Below are 12,630 nucleotides of genomic sequence, written 5' to 3'. Positions count from 1 at the left end.
TATTAATTTTTTTTTATTTGTATGTAATATATTGCGTTTTATAGGTTTTTTAACATCGGTACGTGAATAAGTTTATTACTGGTGTAATATAATTTATGGCTTCCGAGCGTTTCAATTACCAGATGAGTAATTAGTTATTTATTAAATTGGACCAATTTGTAACTATTATTAATGTTCAATAAATGCATAACCTTTGAGGATTCGGCCTATAAGTTTTTAATAAATCAGTCCTGTCCTAAAGATAATATTACGCATAACTTTTGAGGATATGATTATGAATTACTTACTATATAGAAATAAAAATATAAATTATTACCACTCATTTTAACGTCATGTAAGTAATCTTATGCATAACCTTTGAAGATATGGTTGTTAAGTTTTTACTGACATTAAATAGTTTTAAAAATTTTATTTGCGAAAAAACTGTTTTTATTTATATAAGTGTTAATTTTAACTTATTTCTAATTATTTTAATTTTAATTTGGGCGTGGCCTATTGAACCAAGAAAACCACTTTCTGACTTTTGACTTTTCTTGAATATACACTAAAATTTTATTGTGCTTTTAACGTTAAAAAAATGAATTAAATACATTTTTAAAATTAAAAATATTTACGTTTTTGCTACATTTGTTTTCAATAATTTTTAGGCCAAAATTAAAAAACTTTTATTCAAAGAATTTATTTATTAATTTTGATGTATTTTTTATGTTTATCACCAAAATATAAAAACCAAAGTAATTTTTTTCTTTAGAAAAACATTTGTATTTTTTTAAATTTTTTTTAACAGATTTATTTATTAAATTTTTTTGCAATACATTCACTATTACTGTTACTCTCTTTTTATATTTAATAATAATAATAATAATAATAATAGTTTTTTATTAAGCAAAAAGCTACATAGGTAAATTGAACATAAAAAAAAATTTATGCATTATATAGTTAATTGTTAACAGTGCTTCAAATTTCATAGTGCATATTTCATTTACTAAGTATTATTTAAATAATTAAAAAAAAATATTTATAATATTCAAGGAATTTATTCGTTAAATTCTAAAACCGTTGGATATTTAAATTTATTCATTATTTATGCTGCATTAAAATATAAAATACAATTTTGTTTGCATTTTTTCATATACGTACTTTATAAAATTTTTATGTAATAGATTTACTAGTAATTTAATTATTAAAGTTATTATTTATTCGTGTGACAATATAAATAAAAATATTTGAATATTTAATAGTTTTTAGAAAAATGTCAATATTCGTATATATTTTTTTAATTCGTAAGCAAATTATTTAGTATATTTTTATACATATAGTTTTTTCCGAATAATTTCCTAATTTTTTTTTTAATTAAATTTTCATGCATCTATTTAACTTTTTCCTTTAATTCTTTTTATAATTTTAGTTTGCTAAATTAATTTGACTAAAATTTTTGTTAAACTTAATAATTAAAATTATTTTTTTTCAGCTTTTATTCAAGGAATTCATTCGTTAAAATCACAAACCGTTGAATATTTACGTTTATTCATAATTTTTGTTATAAAAAGATAATAAAATTAATTTTTTTAAATATTTTAATGGTAGTTTGGGAAAAAGTGGAATTTTCTAAATTTATCAAATTTATGCACTTATTCTTTTAATTTTTTTCAAGTGTTTATTTATTACCTGAATTTTGCTCTAATTTTTTTGTAGACTTATTCATTAAATTTCAATTTTGTGTATGTACAGCTTTTAAACAATTTATTCATGAATATTTAGAAAATCGACTTTTAAACACAAAATTATAAAAAGTGCGCCATTTTGATCATAATTGTTATTATTTATTCGTGTGACAATATAAATAAAAATATTTGAATATTTAATAGTTTTTAGAAAAATGTCAACATTCGGATATATTTTTTTAACTCGTAAGGAAATTATTTAGTATATTTTTATGCATTTAGTTTTTTCCGAATAATTTCCTAATTTTTTTTTAATTAAATTTTTATGCATCTAGTTAACTTTTTCCTTTAATTCTTTTTATAGTTTTAGTTTGCTAAGTTAATTTGACTAAAATTTTTTATGTTTTTGTTAAACTTATTCATTTAATTTAATTTTTCTCAGCCTTTATTCAAGGAATTTATTCGTTAAAATCACAAACCGTTGAATATTTACGTTTATTCATAATTTTTGTTATAAAAAGATAATAAAATTAATTTTTTTAAATATTTTAATGGTAGTATGGGAAAAAGTGGAATTTTCTAAATTTATCAAATTTATACACTTATTCTTTTAATTTCTTTCAAGTGTTTATTTATTACCTGAATTTCACTCTAATTTTTTTGTAGACTTATTCATTAAATTTCAATTTTGTGTATGTACAGCTTTTAAACAATTTATTCATGAATATTTAGAAAATCGACTTTTAAAAACAAAATTATAAAAAAGTGCGCCATTTTGATCATAATTGTTATTATTTATTCGTGTGACAATATAAATAAAAATATTTGAATATTTAATAGTTTTTAGAAAAATGTCAATATTCGTATATATTTTTTTAATTCGTAAGCAAATTATTTAGTATATTTTTATGCTTATAGTTTTTTCCGAATAATTTCCTAATTTTTTTTTTATTAAATTTTCATGCATCTATTTAGGTTTTTCCTTTAATTCTTTTTATAGTTTTAGTTTGCCAAGTTAATTTGAGTAAAATTTTTTATGTTTTTGTTAAACTTATTTATTTAATTTATTTTTTTTCAGCTTTTATTCAACGAATTTATTCGTTAAATTCACAATCCGTTGAATATTGACGTTTATTCATAATTTTCGTTATAAAAAGATAATAAAATTCGCTTTTTAAAATATTTTATTGGTAGTTTGGGAAAAAGTGGAGTTTTCGAAATTTATCAAATTTATGCCCTTATTCTTTCCATTTTTTTTAACTATTTATTTATTACATTCATTTTACTCTAATTTATTTGTAGACTTCTTTATTAAATTTCAATTTTGTGTTAGGTTTTAAACAATTTATTCATGAATATTTAGAAAATCGACTTTTAAATACAAAATTATGAAAAAATGCGCCATTTTGATTATACAAGGAATTTATTCGTTAAGTTAAAAAAAGTGGCAAAGTGCAGAGCATTTAATTTTATTCATCATTTTTTAATTGATATTTTAGGGGAAAAAGATATAAATTTATTATTTCTTATTTATTAAGATTTTACTCACCAAATTCACTTTTTCCTTCCATTTCTTTAAGTTTATATTTAATAAATTCATTTAGCTATTAATTTTTATATTTTTGTTAAACTTAGTCATTAAATTAGTTAATAAGGAAATTTTTAAAATCAAATTATCAAAAAAATATAATATTCAAGTAATTTATTCATTAAAGTCATAAAATCTTAAATATTTAAATTTATTTGTCATTTGTGTTGTATTTTCCTACAAGAATACTACTAAGCATTTTGCTCATAAACTTAATATTTCTTAAGAAATTTTGATTTTTTTTGAACAACAACCACCATTACTGTTCTTCTGGCAAGCAGGTTTTTTCAAAATTCCTCATTTTCTAATAATCAAATTAAAAAATTTATATAAATGTAAATTATAGATTAGACCCTTGTCTACAAGAATGTTCCCAAGCATTTTTCTCGTATTTTGTTCCCTATTATACCTTCAAAGGTTTAAATAGGACCCAATATGAAGTTAAATCACGTTTCGCGTTATTTTTCTTATTCAGCGTGAAAATCTTTAACGGTTTAGTCTTCAAACAAACACGAGAAAAGAAAGGACCTTTTGAAGCCTGTCAAGTAAAGACGGAGTGCATAAATCACCTTATTAAATTTGAAAATGCCAAAAAACAGATTTCACCATAAATTTCACTTAAATAAAAAATTCAATTTTAAGCGTAATTTCAGAAATAGACATTCGAAAAAACATTTTTTTTATATGTGAACAAACTTTGAAAAATCATCCTATAAAGGTTTGTTTAGAGAAAACAAACTCAAAGTAAGCTAATAACGTAGATAAAAAAAGGCATATTTAGCGGCTTTTATGCTAAAAACCAAACAATGTTTATAAAAAAATCTTTTCCTAATAGTTTGTTGTTTGTTTCATCACTCTATATCAAGTACTTTTCGAGAAATCTCACTTATTCCTAAGGCAAGAGCTATTTGTTCTTGCTGGACAAGGAGCTCTATAAGTGCCGTTTTTCAAAAACTCTTACTTCTCCGTTAAAGCAACCTTAATAAAGTTTATAGAGAAATACCTCCTAAGTCTTTCGGAGTTTATTTCATTAATCTGCGTCAAGGAATTTTCAAAAAATCGCGTGTTTTCACCAGGCAAGTATTTTACTGGAAAAGTGGCTCTTTAAACTCTGTTAACTCCTACCTACCTCTTCTTAACTTTTATAGATTTTTTTGATAATATCTGGAAAATATAAATAAATGGAGGAATAAAAAGTCCATTATAGTTACAAGTTACCAGTTTTTTTGAAAAACACTTTAAGTACGCCTCGATATTAATAAAATTTTAACGTAAAAACTCTAAAGTTTGAGTTTAGTAAAATCCGAAATTATTTAGACCTAACGAGAAAAATGCCGATCTTTAAATCCCCAATTTCTCACAGAAAAATATTATTTTCAATAAAATTAATTCACGAACTCGTTCAATCGAAAATGGGAAAATTAATTTCCAGTTATCCAATGTTTACGTTAAATTTAAAATTCAAATTTAAATTAAAAAGGGTGAAATTAAATTAAAGAAAAATTTATATAATTTTAACAAACGTGTTTTTTTGGCCGTAAAAATTGTACTTTTCGATTTTAAGCTGACATCCTTAATAAATAATTAAATTAATTTTATATAATTTATTAGACCTGACGGTTTTATTTCGTTCGTATAAGATTAAGTGATGACGTACTAGTATGCGTTTATTTAAATTGAGATATACATACATGCGTTGCTAGAAGGTTTTATCCGTATTTTTAAGTGTTGAACGATGTATATTAATATAGTCGTTCATTTAAAAAATAAATTTTAGTTTTAATTTAAATTTAATAACTTATGGTTCGCTCTTTTCCTGAGCGACAAATTAATTATATTAACTTAATTAAAAAATCTGCTCGAGACATTATTGGGCACATCGATCGTAAATTTCCAAACCGACATTTTCAAATATAAATAAAAACGTTTCTCGCTTGTCCGACATCGAACCTCGTTAAAATAAACGACGAGACGTCCCGGGAAAAAATTGACTTAAAAAACCCGGGAATATTTAGAGATGTAAAACTCTATACCGAGGAATAAAATTGCCTTTTAAAATTCGAAAAACGTGTCAAAAATTCGTCCCCTTTTTTAGGTAATGTAATAAATAAACTTATTCACCGTTTGTATTTTTAGAGACGGTTGTGAAAAAATTACTACGTCATTTCTCGTCACTCAACGATACGCGCTAATGTAATTTTAGTCGTTTTTTTGAGCCATTTCCAACTTCACTGCTGGAGGTAAACGCCTACGTACCACTTAGGAAAAGTAGTTTGAGTCATTTTGTACTACAAACCGAATAGTTATGTTTTTTTTTAATGATACACAAAAAAACTTAATTTTAAAGCAAATATTATAGTTTATTTAAACACTATAATGACCTCTATTTTTAAAAAATACAATGAAAGTACGTCATGTATATAGGAAAAATTATTAGTTGGCGATGAGGAAGTTAATCCATAAGATGTTTTTAAGGTTTTTTAAATGATACAAATTTCTATTAATTAATTTTTAGGGTCAAATTGCACTTAAACAGCCTTATGCGTGGCCAGAGGCCTCGCAGCACTAAGAAATTAGGTAATTAACTAAAGTAATTAAATTTAAATGTAAAAATTCAAGGGCTCTCTCTGGCCACGCACAAGGTGTTTTTAGATTTTTTTTTTAAATAGCACACAATTCCTTATAATATTTTTTTCACTTACTTTTATACTAAAATTGCACTAAAAAGGATTAATTTTGCCTTTTATTTTATTATAGCCTTTTACTATATTTTTGAGTAATATTCAAAAGCTTGATATTTGTTTTATTTGTTGCTCCCCACACTGTAATATAATAATTTAATATTGATTCTACTAGAGATAAATAAATTACTTATAATAATTTATCGTTCATAAACTGTCTTAGGTGGTAGAATTTATTGTATGTGTGAGCTTCAATTATGATTTTAGGCGGTTATAACTCTAGTATATCTAATTTTATTTATTTTTATTATGTCTTTATGTACAGTCAGGTTTTTTGAAAAATTAGATTTTCTTGTAAGCGAAAAGTAGATGAAGTTGAAACTACTTGTCAAGTAATTAAAATGCAACCAGGTCTTAATGATTTTTATGGCAATTTCTGCTTTGTGTTGTATACCCACATATATTAATTGTAATTTGTGGATTTATTTAATTTAATTTAATTAAAAAAAAAACTTTCCCAATTACTTTCTTTGATCAGTATGGTAGTGTCTATGTTCGAATGCCTTATGAGGAACCACCTATTGGCAGTGCCCCTATTTGTCGAGAAAAATATTTGTGTTTTTAAAATTTTTAACAGATTTATTTATTAAAATTTTTGCAATACATTTACTATTACTGTTACTCTCTTTTTAAATTAATTAATAATAATAGTCTTTATTAAGCAAAAAGCTACATAGGTAAATTAAACATAAAAAAAAATTATATATTATATAGTCAATTATTAACGGTGCTTCATATTTCATAGTGCATATTTCATTTATTAAGTAATTTAAAAAAAATATTTTATTATTAATTCTTTTTGAAAAACTCATTTTTACATTAAAATTTAAAAAAACACCCAATTTATAATATTCAAGGAATTTATTCGTTAAATTCAAAAACCGTTAGATAATTAAATTTATTCATTATTCATGCTGCATTAAAATATAAAATACAAATTTGTTTGTATTTTTTCATATAACTCGTAAGCAAGTTATTGTGTATATTTTTATTTTTTCCGAATAATTTCTTATTTTTTTTAATTAAATTTTTGTGCGTCTATTTAACTTTTTTCTTTAATTCTTTTTATAGTTTTAGTTTGCTAAACTAATTTGACTGAAATTTTTTATATTTTTGTTAGACTTATTCATTAATTTTTCTTCAGCTTTTATTCAAGGAATTTATTCGTTAAATTGACAAACCGTTAAATATTTACGTTTATTCATAAATTTTGTTATAAAAAGATAACAAATTAGCTTTTTAAAATATTTTAATAGTAGTTTGGGAAAAAGTGGAGTTTTCAAATTTATGCACTTATTTTTTCAATTTCTTTCTAATAATGTTTTTATTTATTACCTTAATTTTACTCTAATTTTTTTGCAGACTTATTCATTAAATTTTGTGTACAGGTTTTAAACAATTTATTCATGAATATTTAGACAATCGACTTTTAAACACAAAATTATAGAAAAATGCGCCATTTTTATTATTCAAGGAATTTATTCGTTTAGTTCAAAAGAAGCGACAATTTACTGAATGTTAAGATTTATTTATTATTTGATTTAAATTATGTATTTCTTATTTATTAATATTTTATGCACGAAATTCGGTTATTCCTTTTTTAAGTTTTGAATTAGTAAATTCACTTGACTTTTTTATAAATTTTATTTTTTGCACAGCTTTTAAGCAATTTCTTAGGGAAATTTTTACCAGCTGGTTTTTAAACTAGAATTTTGAGAAATATTCTAATATTCAAGTAATTTATTTATTAAGGTCACCAAATATTGAATATTTAAATTTATTTATCATTTGTCTTTTCCTACAAGAATACTGCTAAGCATTTTTTTTATAAATTTAATATTTCATAAGAAATTTTGATTCTTTTTGAACAACCACTATTGCCGTTCTTCTGACAAAAAACGTTATTTTCTAACAATCAAATTGTCTACAAGAATGATACAAAGCATTTTTCTCGTATTTTATTCCCTATTATACCTTCAAAGGTTCAAATAGGAAACAATATATATGAAATTTTTAGAAGTTAAATCACGTTTTGCGTTAATTTTCTCATTTAGCGTAAAAATTCTTAAGTCATCAAATAAACACAAGAAAAAAAAACCTTTTGGAAGAAATTTCTTAGATCAGTATGGTCGTGTGATCTGCCAACCAAATCACTTCTCTATGTTCGAATGTCTTATGAGGAATAGCCTATTGGCAGTACCCCTAATTCCTATTTGTCGAGAATACGATACAGTGTCATATTCCTTACTTAAATCCAAAAATATCTTCAGTACTGTTTTTTATGCTTTTTTAAATCCATATTGTTGCTTTCAGATTATTTTGTGTTTCCGAAGAAACTCATTTAACCCTTTCAGGACTAGTGGTTAGCTGAGCTAACCACAATTTATTAAATTTGTACGTAAACGTCTAGCGGTCATTTGATCAATGTGTTGCCTAAGTAGTATATTATATTGAAATATTACATGCATGCTCTAGGTGGCAATAAATTCGATTTTTATTTCGATATTTGGTTAGTGTGAAAGGATTGTTTTGTTTTGGTGTAAACAAGTGCATTTGCTTCACGTTTTGAAGTAGTTTTGATAAAAAATGGCAGGTAAAAATATATTTTCTTTATAACTATTTGTTAGAAATTAATTGTTTTGATAATTATCATCAATTTATTATGCCCATTACTTTTATTTTTGTAAAACAAATGTGTGGAGTTGAAATATACATTTGCTATGGATACTTTTTATTACTAGTGATTTATTTCACAGAGGGTTTTTAATTTCTTTTTTTTTCAGGTTTGTCCAAAATTACTTGGAGGTGGGAAGAATTATAAAATCAACCTCCTGGCGATTTTGAAAATTTAATCAGTAGCATACCATCTGATAACGAATCCGAGGTGTCTTCCGTTACGACGGTGAGGACATTTTAGATATTATGGCAATGGACATTGATATATTAGAAGATGTCGAGGAACAGCAAGATATACCTGCAGCTGTAGTTATACCGAACTATGAAATGGGAATCTGAAGTTGAGGTTCCTTGGGCGCAATTACAGTTACAGCTTAGAAATACTACAATACACTGGACAAAGCAGAAAACATTTTATACACAGGTTGACCCATTTACTGGAAATACTAGACCCGTTATACCACAAGATCTAGAAAGTCCTACTGATATTTTTTTGCATTTGTTTACGTCGGATCTGATCGAAAAAATTGTATTCGAAACTAACCTTTACGCCGTTCAAAAACAAGGTGGCAATTGTAGTTCATTTTTGCCAACAGCTTCAGCTGAAATAAAAGTGGTACTTGGTCTGAACCTTCTGATGGGATTAAAACCTATACCCAGCTATCGTGATTATGGGTCGTCCAGAATTGAACTAAGAGATGATTATAAGTACTGCTATGTCCAGGGATCGCTTTGGCTGGTTGTTGAGCAACTTACATTTGAATAACAACGTAACTGAACCGAAAAAGCAAGATGACAATTATGACAAGCTTTACAAAATTCGCCCATTCCTTGATGCCTTATCAAATTCTTATCAAAATTCATTTATGCCAAGTGAGTACCAAGCCATAGACGAATCTATGATACGATTCAAATGAAGAAGCAGCATTCCACAATACATGCCGAGGGGATCAAGAGGGGATACAAGGTGTGGGTAAGAAGTGACAAAACAGGATTTCTGTCGCAATTTCAAATTTATACGGGTAAAGTTTCAAATTTTACTGAAAAATCCTTAGGTGCCAAGGACTTATCTAAAGAATTAGCTGGTAAGAAGCATAAATTATACTTTGATAATTTTTTTAACTCGGTTGAACTGCAAAACAGTTTACTGTTGAAAGGCATTTATGCATGTGGAACCGCCAGAAAAAATAGAAAAAATATGCCAAATGACTTGCGTGACGATAAGCATTTGAAAACAGGAAAATTGGACTATCGGGTATCTACAGGAGGCATTGTAGCCTTGAAGTGGATGGATATAATAAGCGTTCTTTTTATTTCAAATTTTCACGATCCTGCCAACCTGGAAACTGCTTCTAGAAGAAAAAAAGACGGCTCTAAAGAAGATGTACAATGCCCATCACTTGTTAACGATTATAACCGGCACATGGGGTTCGTCGACAAGTTTGACATGTTAAAGTCACTGTATGAAATAGATAGGAAGCCACGAAAATGGTGGCACCGAATTTTTTGGTACTTTGTGGATGCTACAGTCATTAATTCCTACATCATCTTCAAACAAAGAATGCCAAATACTATATGACCTTGAAACAGTTTCGGCTTTCTGTAGTGAGTGGCTTAGTTGGTTCAAATCCAGAACAAGCGAAACGTGGTCGGAAAAGTGCAGAGAAACCCCCAAATAAATTCAGACCTCTTGTACCTCAAGAAGTAAAATACGATAAAAATGCTCATATGCCCATTCACACTACTTCTCTTAGATGTGCCCAATGCATTAGCCGCAAGGAACCACATCAAACCGTATGGAAGTGCTCAACATGTAACGTCGAATTATGCCTGAAAGATGTAAGAAACTGTTTTTACGATTTCCACAAACCATAGCGAGTGACTAGTTCAGATAAGCGCCGTTTATTTTTTTTTCAAAAATAGACACTTATTTTTTTATACTATTTTATGTTCAAATACCCATTTAAATAAAGATCTTTTGGTAGTAACTGTTTTCTTCGTAATTTAATTAATTCCGTCCTCAAAGGGTTAACTTAGTTCTTATATACATACTTCCCAATTAATTAAGAAAGATTGCTGGTTAATGCTATTGACTGATAATTACTGAATAGTTTTCGTCTCCAGATTTATAATGATGGAGATATATTCGCGTTTTCAAGCAAAGTGGAAATTGACTGAATTTTCAGATTTATTAAATATTTTAAAGACCTAAGCAGATATAAATTAAGGCAATTTAATGTAAGTCAATAGTAGTAGGTCAGAGTTGGAGATTGCTTATTTGTTCTATTATTTTATTTTCAGTTATCAGTCTAAAGAATGTTAAATTTAAAACTGATTTACCATTTCTTTTAGATACTGTAATATTTGACTGAGATATTTTGTGAGCCTAATATACAAAAGAGATTATACAAAAGAGATCTTTTCCCTTTTCATGAATATAAATAATAAAAATGCAAACGTTAAGATAATTAAAGAATTTGCGTGGTGTTGTGACGTTTTTAGTACAGTTTCTTAGATAGGTTAAGATTTTATATATATCTCACCTAAATTTATATTAAAATTCTACTAAAATGTTCCTATGTGTGGACAAAGGCCTTGGATATCTAAACATTTTTCAATTTAATAAATTAAATTATTTGATTTCACATAGTCAAAAATCTAAAATAGACCTCAATTAAAAAACTTACTTTTAGGTCCATTTTATGGAAAAATTTCAAATTTTCTATAACGTCCATCCTCTTCATTCTTCAAACATTCATTAAAGATTTAAAATTACATTAATATCATTAAAATTAAAAATTTAATTAATGATAATGAATCGGCTAAATTAATACAATGTCTTATAATATATATATATAGGGACTCCAGGACTCAGGGTATATACTTAAGGGATAAGACACACTTAGGTGTTCAAGAATTGACTGTTTAAATAGTTCAATACGACTCTATTGCTAAAAAATATATTTGCAAAATTTTAATTCCATGACTAAACTATTTATAAAGTACAATAAGTTATAAACAAAAATAAATAAAAATATATGTGGCACGCCTACAGAAGTTGGTGAACAAAAAATATAATAAATTGAGTTATACATAATGTTTTTAATCACTTTTTTGCAATTAGTTTATACTGTATTCATACTCTTTTTATGTATACATGCAAACATATTTTTTACATGTATACAAGTGATGTTTGCAATTAATTAAATTGGTAAAATACAAAATACAGGTGCCCTAATTTTATAAGGCTTAAACTCCAAATTTATTTACCATAATACTTTTTTAGATATAACAATTTATTCTTAAATAATTAGGTTAAACTAACTATGCATCAAGTTTTTATTATTAAAACCTTTTTTAACAGAATTCAATTTTTTCAACGACAAACACTTAATTTCTGAGTAAATTCGAACAAATAAATATTATTAAAGTCCTACAAGTAAAATAAACAATACGGATAAGAAAGAAGTAAAAAAAACATCAAAAACTTGTTAAAGTAAATTTTTAAAAAGCACTTTCAGCATATTTATGCAAATTTAAATTTCCAACAAATTCAGCGCAATTGGTATTAACGCTGTCAATTAATTGTAATATGTAACTGTAATAAATCTTTTCTTTTAACTAACCTTACAAAAAATAGTCTACTGGGTTTAAGTCAGAGGATCTTGGGGGCCAAGAAACCGACTTACCTCACCCGATCCAATGATTTTGAATTTGATTATGTGAATATTCCCTTACATACATAACAAAATGAGGGAAAAAATACAAAATACATTCAACTCACTTTCCAGTTAGCACTTGTGATGGCTCATACGTCGAAAACGCTCTGCTGAGACATTAGTAAACACTTTGCCGCAAATATATCTGATATGATTATTCCGTGCTATACTACGAGAAATAACAATTAAATTAAATTAAATTTTAAAAAATAACAATAAATATTAACGGAGCTACAGAGCTT

At 25.8% G+C, this 12,630-nt stretch overlaps 1 protein-coding gene across 8 annotated transcripts in view; it reads left to right on the top strand.

Annotated features, from left to right (window-relative positions):
• LOC126746405 (cAMP-specific 3',5'-cyclic phosphodiesterase) overlaps positions 1-12,630 on the top strand; it is a 415,679-nt gene that overhangs the window by 156,704 nt on the left and 246,345 nt on the right. The gene's annotated exons all lie outside the window — the stretch shown is intronic.

Source organism: Anthonomus grandis, chromosome 17, assembly GCF_022605725.1.
Source record: "Anthonomus grandis grandis chromosome 17, icAntGran1.3, whole genome shotgun sequence".
NCBI lineage: Eukaryota > Metazoa > Arthropoda > Insecta > Coleoptera > Curculionidae > Anthonomus > Anthonomus grandis.
This window is presented reverse-complemented; position numbering and strand designations above follow the sequence as displayed.